Consider the following 15,553-nt stretch of genomic DNA (forward strand, 5'->3'; position numbering starts at 1 on the left):
AACATTCGCCCATAGAAACAAAGTTTTAACAAAGAACAATCTAATATCCTCCAATGTTCGCTCCTTATCTTCAAAAGTCCGATCATTTCGTTCCTTCCATAGCCACCAAAGAATGCATATAGGCACCATCTTCCACACAGCCGTGATTTGTGGAATTCCACCCAAAGTCTTCCAACTAGCCAAGAGTTCAACCACCGTGGCAAGCATAACCCAGGCTACCTCCAATCTTCTAAAGACATCATCCCATAGCGATCTAGCAACCTCACAATGCAGTAGAAGATGATCCACAGTCTCACCATTTTTCCTGCACATATAGCACCAGTACACAACAATCACCCGACATTTCCGTAAGTTATTCATAGTCAAGATCTTGCCCAGAGACGCTGTCCAAGCAAAAAAATCACCTTAAGAGGCGCCTTATTTCTCCAAATACTTTTCCATGGAAATATATTGTGTTGTGGGTTGATAAGGGTCTTCTAGAAGGAACGACCATAAAAGGCGCCTTTTCTTGCGGCCATCCACCACAATTTATCAGTTCCTTGAGTGCTCAATCTCATGGCATACCAAGTGTTGAAAAAATCAGCAAAGCTGCCAACTTCCCAATCATGAGCCGCCCTCATAAAGTTCACGTTCCGGTGGATTGAGCAACCAGACATCTCCATGAGATCCACGAATGATGCTTCATGTTCACATGCAATCCTAAAAACTGTAGGGAATGTCTTTTAAGGGCTTGATCTCCACACCATAAATCATGCCAGAACCGTCACCCATCACAATTCTACTGGGTCGAGCAAACAACCACAACCTCTACGTACGTGCTTCCAAACTCCCACTCCATTCACCCCTTGTACCTCCCGAATACTCCCTCCCCCCCCCCCCCCCAAAAAAAAAAAAAAAAAACATCACCCGTATTTAAAATCAATCACCTTCTTCCATAAAGCTTCCCTCTACATGTTATACCGCCACAACCGTTTCCCAATAAGAGCCCGATTGAATACCCTCAAGCTTCTAATTCCCAACCCACCAATAGAAATTGGAGAGTATACCTTATATCCCACTTGACCACGTGGAACTTAAACTCATCCCCCAACCCACTACAAAGAAGATCACACTAAAGTTTCTCTATTTGGATCTCCACACTTGCCGGAATTGGGAACAAAGATAGGAGATGAGTTGGGAAATTGGACAGCATGCTCTTGATTAAGGTGGTCCTACCACCTTTTGACAAATACAATCTCTTTCAACCTACCAATCTGCGTTCAATCTTCTCTATTACTTCATCTCATATAGATTTAGCCCTAGAAGAGCCCCCAAAGGAAGGCCAAGGTATTTCATGGGAAATGAGAAGACGTTGCAACCAAGAATCTTGGCCAACCTCGGGTGATGGCAAACATTTCTCATTGGAACCAACTCTGACTTGGAAATGTTCACCTTTAATCTAGACATTGCTTCGAAGCAAAGAAAGAGTGCCCTTAAGGAACAAATCTGATTTTGGTTTGCCTTACAAAATATCAAAGTGTCATTTGCAATCAACAAATGATAAAATGTTAAGAGTACCCCCCGATTGGTGCCACCAATAAAAAAATCCAGCCATATATAGCCATTGTCAACTATAGCGGACATCATTCTACTAAGCGCCTCCATAACAATAACAAAGAGAAGCGGGGCAACAAATCACCCTGTCTTAGGCCACGTATGATCGTATGCCTTGTCCATATCCAGCTTACATAAAAACACCTAGTTCTCCATATTTTAATCTGTTGTCTAAACATTTGTTGGCAATTAAAACTGGATCCATCATTTGTCTTCCCTTTACAAAGGCATTCTGGGGTCTCGAAATAATCCTCCCTAAGACCTCCCCCAAGTGGTTTGGTAAAACCTTTGAGATAATCTTATGCACCCCATTCACAAGACTGATAGACCAAAAATCTTTAACATTCAAAGCCCCAACCGTCTTGGGAATAAGCACAATAAAAGTGGTATTGATACTTTTCTCAAACTTACCAAATGAGAAAAATTCCTGGAAACCTTCATCAAACCTTCCTTCACCACCTCCCAGTAGGATTGGAAGAATCACATAGAGAAACCATCTGGACCAGGTGCTTTGTCTTGGACCATCTCTCTTACACTTAATAAACCTCTGTCTCATCGAAAGGCCTCTCTAGCCAGGCAACACTTTGCTGCTCAATGGTCTCAAATTCTAGTTCATAGAGTTTTGGCCGCCACTCTACCTGCTTAGTAAGCAATTGTTCGAAAAAACCAGCAACATGCTCCTGAATCACTGGAAGCTCCGTTGACACAACACCATCACTGTTTAGCATCGCAATGGTGTTAGTCCTCTTATGTGGATTGGTCATTCTATGGAAGAATTTTGTGCTTCGATCTCCTTAATTTAACCATAATGCGAGGTTTTTGGCCCATGAAATCTCCTCCAATAAAGTAACTCGCTCAAGTTCTACAACTAATTCTATCTTTTGTGATAGTTCCACAATAGATAGTGCCCAACCCTCATCTGCCCTTTCTACCTCTTGTAACTCCTCCAATAGACTTTTTTCGATTGCCTACATCTCCAAAAACTAGTGCATTCCATATCTTGAGATCTCTTTTTAAAACTTTCAGCTTACCTGCCAAAACAAAACTTCGAGTGCCATGGATTAGATAGGAGGCCCACCATTGCCTGACCCTTTCCACAAAGCCTTCAATTTTCAGCCACATATTCTCGAATTGAAGTACCTACGCCCTCCATGAATACCTCCGCAATCCAACAAGATAGGAAAATGATCTGAGGAGAGGCGAGTTAGCCTTCTCTTAACATAACTCCGAATAATGAGTTTCCCAATCCAATGAGACTAAGGGTTGGTTTGGATTTAGAGATAAGATGGTTTTAGATGAAAAATGAAAGTTGAAAAAAAATATTATTAGAATATTACTTTTTAATATTATTATTAAATTGAGATTTAAAAACGTTGAATTGTTTATTATATTTTGTGTGGGAATTTGAAAAAGTTGTAATGATGAGATAAGATGAGATGAAACAATTTTTAAATCCAAATGGGGCCTAAAAGTGTGTCCAATCTAGACCACATTTGGTTGTTTGCCATGTGTATGCTCCACCCATGAGAGCAATGTCCACCAAACCCTAATCAAATATAAAATCTGAAAACTTCATCATTGTAGGCCGAAGCCTACTCTCTCCCAACTTGGGAACCTTACAACATTAAAATCGCCTCCTATGCACCAAGGCATGTCCCACCATCTATGCAACCCAACAATCTTCCCCCATAGAAGTCTTCTTTGGTTGTCTAGATTCGGCCTACAGAGTCCAAAAAAGGCCCGCATAATGTCATCTTCCATATTTTTAAATGAACATGCCACTGTATATTCCCCAATGTATTCCTCAATTTTATTCACTACCCTTCGATCCCACATAACAAATATACCACTTGAGGCCCTAAGAGATGCGAGATAACAACCAACTTATGGATAGTTCCACAAGCTACACACCGTGCTACTTGAAATACTTTCCAACTTAGTTTCTTGCAAGCAAATAACGCCCACCATCCACTCCCGAAGCAGATTTTATTTGAAGACGCTTGTTTTCCTCATTAAGTTCTCGAACATTCCAAGATACAATCTTCGGCTTCATAAAGAATTGGCGGCCCCCTCTCATTGGCTTTTCCTCTGCTTGAGTTGCCTTCCTAATTACCTAATTAATAGACCATGTCAATCTATTTAGCTCCCTCTATTTTTTAGAACCCGACTTCTTAGACTCTGCGGATGTCCTCCTTCAATGGTCGTGAGCAATGCCATAAATTGTTCCTCAAAACCTTCACACTCAATCCCCACACAATTTTGAATTTCCTTCACCTTGTGCAACACCCATTCAGAGGAAACTAATCTAAGTTGACACAAAGGCAGAGAATTTAGAGGAATGGATTCATCTGCCATCTCAATACCTTCCCTTGGTGCCCACTGCAATTCCATCAAGTCCCCTATCTCTCTTTCAGAAAACAAAGACCTGCCCTCCCAGTCTTGATCCTCATTCATAACTACCAGTAGTCGTAAGTCACCCTCAAGCTCAAAACTACCCTCCGTAAGGGCCTGACCCTCTGCAAGTTCTTCTCTAGAGGTGACACCTCCTAGGACTCCAGTGGAAGAGGTTCCCTATAATCTATCGTCACTTCCTGTCCTTTCTGAGCCGACAAACCAACGCCTAACAATAACTCAGCCTTACACTCAGTAAGCCTCCCGATAGTCTATAAATCCTTCGCCAGAGATGATGTCCCCTTCAGCTCCTTTGCAAAGGTTCCCTACAATCCATCGTTATTGTCTGTCCATTCTGGGCCAAGGAACCAATGTCAGGCGGTGAGTTTCCAACTTGACCCGCGACTGTGGCTGTTACCAGCTATGCCGCCATTTCCTCTGCGGTTTTTTCCATTTGAATCACCAAAAACGTTTCATTGGCCTGTCTCGAGGTCAATTGAGGCTTTTCTAGCATGGGTGGCTAGTTCCCCAGCGGCCAACAACCTTGCAAGTTCACACTCTCCTCGGGCTGGCCAGCGAAGTCAGGATAGATTCCATTTTGTTTTTTCCTTTGTCTTGGCCCCTTGCTCAAGGCCCATTGGAGGGGCCCACTACAAGGACATAAGGCTTGACCGTTTGTTTCCTCTTCACCCCATCAAAGCCTAAGGGTCCATCCACCGTGTTGTAGCACTGGGCCATTGAGAAAAGAAGGGAAATGGGCTTGGGCTTCGATGTGGGAGTGGCCCAGAGGGAATAAATTATGATGCCAACCAAGGGCCCAGAACTTAAACCCAATTGTCCACTTTCTCTTGCAAATTCATCAACCTCAATTTCATCTCCCATAGAGTACGACAGACACCACCCTCTGCCAAAATTCCATCGTACCAGACAACACTGCCTCCCTTCCACACTCGACAATGGGCGGGCCTGCAATATGTTGTGCTTTCATCGCGCCTGACACATCCGTATAATCTCCTCCCTTGTACTGAGTTGGGGCTACTACCATCAGTTGCTTCAACACCTCCTTGTAGGAGCAGTGATGAGCCTCCACTGTCGGCCCCAAGGCCAACTCCCTTCCTCCTGAGTATTCGACCGGAGCCCAACCTCCCTCTATTGTGACCAGCGTTACCTCCCACCTCTAAACTGTCTCAAATTTCTCATAAAGTAACCTCCAGTTTCTTCCATCCTCTACCTTCCATTTCTTCCAATATGAATAGAAAGTTTCGTCTGCGACCACCACCATACTCCACTAGTGCCATGAAATGCCTGTAGACAATTAGTGCATCTTTGAGCTATAAAGCTCCAATTGTCGTCCCTTAAAGAAGCATAAAATTCCTTTCTATCGCCTAATGCACAATCCCTCAAACATTTTGATGAACCATTTCACCGTATACAACCCCATAAACAACTCCTTCATGACTTTCCAACTCCTCAATGATGTGAACGAAGTTGCCTTCCATCATGACTGTAAAAACTTTAGACTAACAAAAGTTGTTTCGAAGCACCCATGCTTCTCACTGACCATAAATTAGTCTATCAAATGAGAATTCCACATTAAACAACGCAGGCCATCATCGGAGAGGATGTTGTACAGAGAAAAAACAAAAAGATCCAAATGATTTGACCTTCCCATTGATTTTGATAAACCTTCTTGTTGATGACCAATATTATATGATTAAAGCCCAACATAACTGCGCAATCAGCCTTGTCAACTTGAACTTGCTGAAAAAATGTTTCCAATGTTAACTAGGCACAAAAATAAGAGGGGAAAAGGATCTAATATTATATCATTAAAGCCCAACATAGCTGCCACAATCAACCTTGTCAACTTGGACTTGCTAAAACAATGTTTCCAAGGTCAACTAGGTACAAAACGTGGGGAAAAGGAACTATAAAATAAAACACACATACAACTCCGCCGTACATTCACACATTATATAACTAGACCTATGGCTCACAAGACATAAGTTATCGTGGAAGAAATTAACCTCTGGACAAAAGAAGTGGGCAAAACCAATGCAAATGTAAAAAAGGTATTACAAGCACTAAACCTGAAGACAGTACAAGAGAGTCCCTTAAAGAATCACAATCTGGAGTTCATATTCAAAAAAATAATAACAAAGGGAGGAGAAGAAAAGCACCACAAGAGCATACAAACAATAAGAAAACACCTTTGAAAAGAATGTCTAAGCAATGAAATACTATGCTCTAACCTACCATACTTTCAACTGTTGCATTTTGTAGAAATGGTAAACATGAGGCACAATAGGCAGTATTTCACAAAACAAAACCTTTTTTTGTAAATAATTCATACAGAAGGGAATTTTGTTTGCTAGTATAGTTTTATCAGATATTTACATAATAAAACTATAGTGGCAAACAAACTTCCTTCTTTGATAAGAAATGACAATTTCATTAAAAAGCCCAAGAGGCAAAATCCAAGTACAACCACAAATAGAAAGTCATCTAGCTAGAAGTACAATAAAGTCATCCAGCTACAAATAGAAAAATTACAAGAAAATAAAGGAAATTAGGACTATTAAAGTCTCTAGAAGCTGTCCAAAGTAGGAGTGTTAAAATGAATTGTATTTGGCCTTAGAACTCACAGGCCTTAGAACTTCATCACAAAGACAGCTTCTAAATTGTCTTTGGCATCACTCCAAACAAAGAGAAGAGTCACGACCACAACTCTGTAGCCACAAAACAATGCAGGAGAAGATGACTAACTGCTTACCCAGAGAATTCACACATGCAACACCAGTTTTCTAGGATATTATGGCACCTGATAAGATTACCTATTATCAATACTATGCTCCAAGCAGCTATCCATCAAAAAATAGCACCCATTCTTCCTCCAAACTCCATATCTTACTCCATGCGAAACTTTTTTTTTATAAGTAAAAATATTATATATATATATATATATATATATCAAAAGGATTAACCAAATACATTGAATGTATACAAGAGAACACCTTGCCCATAATAGACTCCATGGGAAACTAACTAATGCTTTTGGAGCAATGCGAGGAACATAGATGCATATATTTACTTCAAGGCAATAAATAACTTTAGAATAAAACCAGCAGGTGTCACATTCAGCTCTGGAAAGTTATGCCAAGTTTATGGCTATCAACTCCTTTAAAAAATTTCATAGATCCTTCGTAACACTAAGTAGGTTAGAAATTCTGACACTTCACAAGTTTAACAACATGTGCAAGAAACAGAACTTCTCCAAAAAAATGGTTTCCAAGAATAAGAAAACGCGAATCAAGGACAATTTACACAAAAAAGCTGGCATTCTTCCAAGGAAAAGTCAAATAGCAACATATTCTCATAATGAAAATATCCTAAAGATATATACTTGTATCACAACCATAATTCCATTTCTATCTCTCACTCGAATTGCACAAGTCACTGCCACTCAGTGTGTCATAAATACCACCACCAATTTAATCCGCATTCAGTCCAAGCAGTCTTTCATGAAAGAAGGCTTGCCTTTCTGTCACATTTTTTATATTTAATTTGAAAAAAAACTTAAATGGATGCAATAAAAAAATTTCAGTTCAAAAAGAAAACTACCAAGAACAGATTTAGGTGATACCAACTATTTTCTGACTGAAAAATGAACTTCAATAGCTTAGGGTATGTTTGGCAAAGTTTTAAAATTTGTTTCGTACCGGCCAGAATGGCCAGAATGTTCCATGCCGGAACAGGATAGGGTACTGTTTCATACCGCCTCAAATTCCGGCCATTCTGGCCGGTTTTGGTATTCCAGACCAAATTTGACTATTTGAGGTAAATGGCATTTTTTAGAATACATTAAAAATGGAGGGACAGAAACGTAATTTACCCTCTAGGTCTCTTCTCAAAATCTCAAGTCTTCTCCCCCATTCAGCCATTCCTTCGAAATCAAATTTGAAAGTTTGAAACCCTTACTTTTCTCTCCGTCTATATCTCTCCAATCTAGTCACCAACGCCAGCCACACTCCGGCGACCAAAAATCAACAACATCCCAGATTCGCAGCTCGAAGCTCTGTCCCAAGACTCTCAACTCTCGATTCCGTGTGTTGCTAACTTACAAAGTTCCTAATCGGTAACTCAATAAACGTCCCATCTGAAATAGTTCATTATTTACACCACTCTAGAGCTGGAAGATCCCAGATCCCAGCTTTTATGAATACTAAATGCAAACTGAAGTGACCGAACTATTTGGGAGGATTGCAGCAATTTAATGCAGACTTCTCCATTTACACCAAATGAAAAATATTTCCTCTCCCTTGTCGGTGGCTTTTTTTGGATGTGGAGACCAAAACAGAAATTGTGTGTTGTTAAGTTTCATTAAGTTCTACAAATATGTGTGTTGTTAAAACTTGTTTTAATAAGTATTATTGGGTTTCTCATGTATATACGTTTTTAAGACTTATATTGTTGTTATTTTCGAATATAGTTTTCATATATATAATTAATTTATCCATATATAGACTATCCCGAAACGGTACCGGTATCAAAATATTTCATTCCACTACCTTGACCGAAATGGTCATCGGAACGGTATTCAAAACTTTGATATTTGGACACTGAGATGAGACATGAAATTCTCAAAACTCTCAAAACTTCTCATAATTTCATTCTCAAACATCACTCAAACAGAAAACACTTTCCAATTTCAAATCTTCAACTTTTTCATCTAATCATTATCCAAACACAAAAACCAATACAACTTTTACAAATTTCAAAACAAAACAAAAAAATCAATACAAATTTTACAAACTTAAAAAAATTATATTCAAACAATTTTTTACCTTTCTAATATTTTTATTCAACTTCTTCTCTCTCATTTCCCGAAACTCAATAAAATATCTTAACTCAAACCATTTCACTATTATTCACAAAATTCTGAGATACCAAACGAGCTTTAGAAACAAGGTGCTGAAAAATTCTTCTTATTGGGAATACAAAATATGACAAAAGTAAGATACCAAAACCAATTATTCATACCTGCGAAAACCTAAAAAGGACATGGATACTGGCATGCTAAATGCGTCAAAACAAAAAACTATAAAGCTCAATTTTGGTGAAAGCTCTAGGCACACTAGAGCACAAACGCCGTCTAGAACCCAGGCGCAAAGTGCAAACCCCAAGCACTCGCCTGATTAAATATAAAGTGCACATTTTTAAAGATGATGTATGATAACCAAAAAACGCATAAAATAAAATCAAAAAAGGGTTTAAAAGCAATTTATTAGAATATTATGGTTAAAATAAGAACAAAATGGTTTAAAGATGATGGTAACATGTTTATACTGTTCACTCAATTTATTGAAGTATTATGCAACACGGAAAAATGAAGTAATCATCTAATTACAAAACATCTAAACAATAAATTTTCTATAATTCTCTTGAGCTTTATTAAATATACAAATCTATGATATTTGATAGTTGTATCAAATTAAAGTACATGGTTCAATCAAAATATACCAAAAAGGGCATTGACCAAAAAAGCTTAAATATTTTATTGACTTTTACACTAACATAAGCAATCAAATATCAAACCATCTAGAAAGCTACCATGGATGATTATATATATATATATATATATATTTTTATAAGTAAAAAAATATTATATATCAAAGGAGAAACCAAGTACACAAAATGTATACAAGAAAACACTTTGCCCAAAATGACCCAAAAAGCCCCTAATGACCCAAAAAGCCCGTGAAATAAACAACCCAAAATACACCAGACCGGTCCCCAACCCTTGTTTCTCGTAGACCTAAAACTCTACCCAAACACCCAACCCCAAACCCTTGATTCCCATCTTTATATTGGGTTCAAAGCATATAAATCACATGTGAAGGGCTTTTTTAAAGCAAGACTTGGCACTTTGCGCTTAAGCACACGTTTACCAATGCTGATAAAGCAAGACTTGGCACTTTGAGCTTAAGCACACGTTTACCAATGCTGATAAAGCAAGACTTGAAATTGTATGAATTCGACCAGTATTTACTATTTTCTCACTAGACAAATAGCTCAAACAAGTGAATCAACTTAGGCTAAAATCTGTAATTCACATAAATCTAAATACTATAAGTTTATATAAAAAGTACAATTTTCATTAATGAAAACGCTTAAAAACAATTGTCAATGCTAATTTAAAATAGACCTAAATGTTGCTCAGATGCTGCATGCAGCAGCCACACGCACATACATATTTGAAGCTATGGCTGGAACATGAGAAAATAAACGTTTCCAAATATATAAACCCCACTAGAGCTCTGACGCTAGCCTAGGCGAGCTTTCTACTGAAAAATCCAAACCACTATCACTCTTAAACTCAAGACTTGAGTTTTTTCCCGTTTGGTTGCTTGCCGAGAAATCAAAGGAAACAGCAATGCAATGAAATCGAAGTTTCTCTTTAAACTGCAAAAAACGTCATTTTTCTTTTTCCCTTCACTTATCATGGACACCGGAGAAGCAATTAAATGAAAAGAACAAAAGTAGTAAGGAGCAGTGACAAGAATAGTACCGAGAGAAGAACCTGCTGGATTAAGCAGTAGTACCGATCTTGCCAGACAGAGAGAGGGTTGGAGGGAAAGGAAAAACCCTAATTACGTGAAGTCGCCTATAAATATGCGTTGTTTTCGTTTGCTGTGACTGTAATTGACAGAGCTTTAAAGTTGAATATACTTTGGATTTTTGTGGGGAAGGGTCTAGAATCTTTATATTTCTAATTGTTGCTCGTTTCGACTTCAATTCCGAGAAGAGCCGGTGTCAAAATATTCCCCAAAAGAAATTTTTTTTTTTTTTTTTTCAAATAACAAAGAAACATATCATTAATTAAGGGTGTACAGGAACCGCTGGAACCGGCTGTGAACTGATCAGACCGACCGCCGGAGCACGGAATCAGCTAAAACTGGCAAAGAACCGGACGGCAGTCGAAAGGAATTGAGGAAAAATCGATATCGACGGTTCGGCACCGGTTTAAACTCCCGAGAAACCGTTGAATCGGCCGATTTGGTCTATTTATATTTTTTTGAATATATGTATATAAAATAGCGCCGTTTCACTTAAATGAGTGAAATGACAACATTTTAGAGGCTGAAAGTAATAAAAAAAAAATATAACAGAACGGCGCCGTTTCAAAATGGCTTAATAACCCCCACCCCTCTTCTTCTTCCCCGCTTCATCTTCTTCCTCTCTGCAACTCTCTTCTTCTTCCATGGCAGCGATGGCGTGAGACTTTTTCCTCGTAACCTCAGTTACTCCTCCTTCACAGAAGACGCCGATGGTGGACCGAAGACCGCACCGACGCACGTCGAAACCGATATGATCGGTTTTCTCTCTCCAAACCCACGGTTTCAACCGGTTCCATAGACCCATGATAGACATCGGTGGTGTATCGGTTTTGTGCTGAAATTGACGCTGAACCCATCGGTGTACAGCCCTATCATTAATAAAGAAAACATTATAATCGAGATTTAGGTGCCTTTTAGATAATGAGTTGAGATAAGATTATATAATTTTGGAATAAAATACTATTAAAATATTATTTTTTAATATTATTATTATTTTAGGATTTGAAAAAATTGAATTATTTATTATATTTTGTGTGAAATTTGAAAAAATTGTAATAATAAAATGAGATGAATTGAGATCACTTCTCAATCCAAATGGAGCCTTATCAACTCAAACAGTTTGAGATACAAACATTGGAACATCATTCCACCACATCTCAATATTTTTCAATTCCAAACAGTAAGTCTATACACAGCCTTATTTTCCATTCAATAAACATGTTGGATTTTATGCTTAGCAAAGAATACATTACTTATAATTTAGTCAAATTAATATATACGCCATAACATACTTAAAAGCTAAAAGTTAAACCATAACTTTTTTAATATTTTGTTATTTTATATGGCTGTAATAAAATCAAGCTGGTCTTTGGCTTGCCGAATTGGACTTAACTCAAACAATTCGAGCTCAAATTTGAGATTTTTATTTAATCTTTGTTCGAGCTCGGTTCAATGAGTGTGACGACCCCAACCTCTGCTTGGAATGTAACGGAAACTTGGAGCGTCAGGACATGAAATGCATAGTTACATACCCTCATTCATGACAGTTAATATGAAATGCATCCTAGTATTTAACTAGCAATATGCAATAATCGCAGCCGGAAAATAGGGTGACTTATAAATAATTGATGCTAAAATGAACTAAACATCTCAATAATATTAATAACCATAAGTTCAAACTTAAGTATAGCATTTCCTTAATACCAAAATACTTAATCCAAGTTTTATGGTTAGATCAACTCTTTCATACACTCTAAAGTATGAAGAGTCGTTGCTTATGAGTATCAAAATTATATCTAGTATTTGCTCAAGAGTCGGCTCTTATTCAACCATTTGTATCCAGCAGTCCATCTTGTTCGTCTTCTACTGGTCATGACACAACTTCTATCATTCCGAGGTGAATGATAATGGGTCCACAAGGGTGAAATTTATTTGAAATATTAGTAAGTTAAATAACCAATTTGCATAAAGATAAGATGTAACACCTATTTCCCGTAGGCTAAGAGTGTCACGTGTTTTCATAAAATAAACCCAGTAAGAGATCTCATATTTAATAAATGGACTTTAGGATTTATTTAGTAGAAAAATGTCTAATAAAAATGTTTTCCAAAAATATTAAATGAATAAACTGAATAAAAATTTATGTCATAAAAGCAATTTTATTCTAGAAGGTCTGAAATTAAATCAACTGCTCCTTCTAATCCTAGCCTACTTGCTCATATTCATCATCCTCACCTGGGTGGTTAAAAATATGAAAACAAACTAAAATGAGTCGAAGACTCAGCAAGAAATCCATCAACAAGTAAACATAATAAACATAAGGTTTTCATAAAAGTTTTCATACTGAGAGTTTAAATCCATGATTGTTAATACTGATGCTTATGCTATGCATGACTAATTTATCTGATTAACTGATTGATTTATCTGATTTAACTGATTGATCTGACTGGCCAACACACTTAACTATGTGTACGAGATTGTGCACCGACCCCACATCCCGCGACCACGAGGGGAGCCGCTGAAAGTATTCTTGCATACTATAGTGGACCACGCTTGAGCCCGTGGCTTGCACATCCACCCTGAAATTGAACTGCATTGGTACCATGCATTTGAATGGTCATCTAATTAACTGATCTTATCTTATCCTGCACTTGAACTTAAGATAACTTATGTGTCTTATACACATGAGATGCATGACATGGGAACAATATGTACTAATATCCTACTAAATTAAATACACATCATACAACATAATCAAATAAATATTCTATTTATCACAAAAATCAATGAATACTGATATCTTAAATTATTTACAATACTAATAGCATATTCTTACCTTCAAAATATAACTTAGTATAATACTTGAGATATAATCAATTCTATTAAAAATAAATCATAAAAACTTCAATTCTTAAAATAGGTTTCCTTTCTTATAATTAACATAATTAAACAAGAAATAATAATATCATTTAAATATTCTTAACATATTTCTTTATTAAAATTTACAACTTTAATAGCATAAATATATCAAAATCTATTATAATAAACATTAAAGATTCATTTCATACAATATATTATAAGTATTTAAAATAAAAGATTAAACACTTACCATTTACTATTGAAATCTAATTAATAATAAATAAAACAATTTAAAATTCCTTAATTGTTTTTGTAAAAAAGTAAGGTTTCTGTAAAATAGAGTTTATGGCTAACAAAACAACTTAATAAAACAACTTAACAAAACAACTTAATATAACATAAGCTAAACTTAAGAATAGCCCAAACTTAAAACAAAAGCCCACGTGAAGATGACACTAATCCAGACCACTAAAATCTACCATGTTAACAAAATAAGGGTAATAAGGTAAATAAGCTCTACCCTTTGTAAACACTAGGGTTACGCAAAAGTACATGAGGCCTTTTAGCTTGAGAGCATTAGACGTGAAAGAGAGAGTGTTGGCGGCAGAGGCTTACCGAGCAGAACAAAGGCACCGTGTGAAAGAAGGTAAGGTGCGACGCTGCAGGAAAGTGGCTGAATGGAAGTTTCTGTGACGCCTAAGCTATCCCTGGCGTAGGGTGGTAGCGGAACAACCTAGACTGGCTAGGAGATGGTTCTTGTCTGCGGGTACTGCAAGAGGCCACAACGTGGTGCACATGTGACAGTGCTTGGAGGTATTCGTGATCATGCATGTCTGGGCAGTGGCAGCCCTTTATGGTTGTTGCTGACCGTGCTCTGTTCGATGGGTGCAAAACAGGGCTGCGTTCATGCATGTTTGTGGTGCACGAAGGGTTTTAGGCTCCCGATGGTTGGCTTTAGATACGTACGTGGTGTAGGTTGCGGTTGACGGTTTCCGCAAGGTGGTTGTAGTTCCTTCATGGGGCTGGGCAGTAATCTACCCTTCTGTGATGGTGGCATTGGCATGGAGTTGCTGCAAGGGGAGGAGCTACACTGGTGCTATGGTTTTTATGTGGCTGTGCATGAAGTGGAGGGCAGCGTGCATGGTGCATGAAGTGGAAGGAAACGTGGAGTCGCCGTGGAGGAACGTGGGTGATGATGGTTCACGGTAGGTTACTCTGTTCCATGCGACGGTGGCTTTCATCTTGGCCTAACAAGGTTGACGACACTGCTGATGGCTTCTCGATTGGGGCTGCTATGGTGGTTGTGTGTGCAAGGTTCTTGTTTTTATACAAAGGGTTTCAGTGATTTAATAGAAGATGGGGAGGGAAATGGCATGAGTTGGCTTAGAAGGTTTATTGTGTTTATTTCATAGGGTTTCGTGGGATTTTATAGATGATGGGGAAATGGGAGGAGTTAATGATAGGGTTTTAGAGTTCGTTTCCCATTAGGATTTGGATTTACCAATTAGGAGATAAGGATTACTATGAGGTTAGAGCTATAAAATCAAGAGATGAGGTTAACGGGTGGAGATAGAAAGAAATAAGATTTTATTTCAAAACAAAACTCTAGTGGTTATTCTAAAAAAAATCGGGTCATAATAAAAACACCAATACTAAAATGATAATAATCTTATTAAAATGAATAATGTAAAATTTGATAATAATCATAATAATAATAATAATAATAACAACAACAACAATAATAATATATTTATAGCTATTTGAAAAAAAAAAATACATAAAACTTATATTATGGCCTAAACTTAGGATCGGATTGTTACATAAGATATGCACAATTAATGATAAACCATGCATGCTATGCAAAAAAATTTGTATGTCTCTCATCCAGGTTCCCAACATTTCTCAAAAAAACTTTAATGCATATTCCTTTCAGATAAACTTTCTTGTTTCAAAAACATGATATTTCTAAAGAGAACATTTCATACATTGCTGCTTTAAAAAACATATCATTTCATCGTTATTAAAACCATCATTAACATACATATGGTAGCAACACGGTTCCCCATATACACCATGAGCACCTGCCAGTGACC

General features: G+C 37.5%; 1 protein-coding gene across 9 annotated transcripts in view; it reads right to left on the reverse strand.

Moving 5' to 3' along the window:
- Positions 1 to 10,703, reverse strand: part of LOC121250266 (serine/threonine-protein phosphatase 5) — a 30,090-nt gene extending 19,387 nt beyond the window's left edge. Inside the window, exon 1 of one of the 9 annotated variants that reach the window (XM_041149328.1) lies at positions 10,553 to 10,703. The gene's annotated coding sequence lies outside the window, so the exon portion shown is untranslated. The remainder of the gene's footprint in view (positions 1 to 10,552) is intronic. The other 8 variants (XM_041149329.1, XM_041149337.1, XM_041149330.1 and 5 more) reach the window with 8 other exon arrangements.
- Between the last annotated feature and the right edge of the window lie 4,850 nt (positions 10,704 to 15,553).

The sequence above is a fragment of the Juglans microcarpa x Juglans regia genome, chromosome 2D, assembly GCF_004785595.1.
Source record: "Juglans microcarpa x Juglans regia isolate MS1-56 chromosome 2D, Jm3101_v1.0, whole genome shotgun sequence".
Taxonomy (NCBI): Eukaryota; Viridiplantae; Streptophyta; class Magnoliopsida; order Fagales; family Juglandaceae; genus Juglans; species Juglans microcarpa x Juglans regia.